Source organism: Apteryx rowi, unplaced genomic scaffold (assembly GCF_003343035.1).
Source record: "Apteryx rowi isolate R43461 unplaced genomic scaffold, aptRow1 scaffold_492, whole genome shotgun sequence".
NCBI lineage: Eukaryota > Metazoa > Chordata > Aves > Apterygiformes > Apterygidae > Apteryx > Apteryx rowi.
The window spans coordinates 153,732-155,094 of NW_020450752.1; the positions used below are offsets into that span (position 1 = coordinate 153,732).

The 1,363-nt window shown below is 72.2% G+C and overlaps 1 protein-coding gene across 1 annotated transcript in view; it reads right to left on the reverse strand.

Moving 5' to 3' along the window:
- The window catches only part of CFAP45 (cilia and flagella associated protein 45), a 15,413-nt gene that overhangs the window by 12,662 nt on the left and 1,388 nt on the right, over positions 1 to 1,363 (reverse strand). The gene's annotated exons all lie outside the window — the stretch shown is intronic.

Below are 1,363 nucleotides of genomic sequence, written 5' to 3' on the forward strand. Positions count from 1 at the left end.
GGGGGGGGGGACATGGGGGGGCGGCGCCCCCGGATACTGTTGGGAGCCTGGAAGGGGGCCCCAGAGAGGCAGCGCCCCCGGACACCAGGGTGAAGCCCGGGGGGGGCCCGGGCACACGGCGTCGGGGACACCGGGGGGAGTCTGGGGGGGGCCCCGGGGAGGCGGCACCCCCGGACACCGGGGTTGGGGGGGGCCCGGAGCGGCCCGCACTCACCATCCCGCCGCCGCCGCCGCGTCTCTCGGCGGCCGCTGCCCGTCGCCATGGCAACCCCCTCCCCCGCTGCCCTTGGCAACCGCCGCGCCGGGCGGGGCTTCCCGCGCGCGCGCGCGCCCGCGCGCGCCGGGCGAGCCGGGGAGAGGCCAGAGCGGCTCGCGGCGGAGGGCAGCGCTAGGCTGCGGGAGGGGGCGCTCTATGGTGTACGGCCAGGGGCGCGCGCTCGTGCCCGCGCCGCCCCGCGTGCGCGCACCAGCACCCACGGGTGCGCGCGTGTCCACGGGTGTCCGTCCGTGTCCCTGCGCCCGCGTGTGATGCGATGCCTATGGTGCCCTGCTGGGCAGTGGTGTCCACGGGTGCCCAGCCCTGTCCCTGCGCCCACGTGTCACCCAACCCCGCCAGGCTGCCTGTGCACACCAAGCCGTGCTGCGGTGTCCATGTCTGCACACCAGCCCTGTTACCCTGCCCACGTGTCACCCTGCCCAGATGTGCCCAGCTGTGTCACCCTGCCATGGCACCCTGCACAGCTGCGTCATCCTGCCCATGGGTGACCAGCTGCGTCACCCTGCCCATGTGTGCACAGGTGTTTCACTCTGTCCCATCGTGTCACCCTGCCCACATCTGTACACCAGCCCTGTTGCCCTGCCCACGTGTCACCCTGCCCAGATGTGCCACCCTGCCCAGATGTCCCCAGCCGTGTCACCCTGCCCCATTGTGTCACCCTGCCCACTGTGCCCAGCCATGTTACTGTCCCATTGTCACCCTGCCCATGTGTGCCCAGCCACATCACCCAGCCCTGTCACCCTGCCTGTGCCCAGCTGTCACCCTGCCCATGTGTGCCCAGCTGTGCCACCCTGCCCAGATGTGCACAGCCATGTCACCCTGCCCATAAGTCACCCTGCCCGCTGTGCCCAGCCATGTCACCCTGTCCCACTGTGTCACCCTGCCCACATGTCCCCAGCCATGTCATCCTGCCCGCTGTGCCCAGCCATGTCACCCTGCCCCATTGTGTCACCGTGCCCACATGTCCCCAGCCGTGTCACCCACGGCTCCCGTCCCTCTCCCTCCACCAGGCGCCGGCACCAGGCTCCAGAGGCGACGGGCGCTTTATTGCGGCGGCGGCCAGGGGCCCGCGGGGGCCGGCGAGGC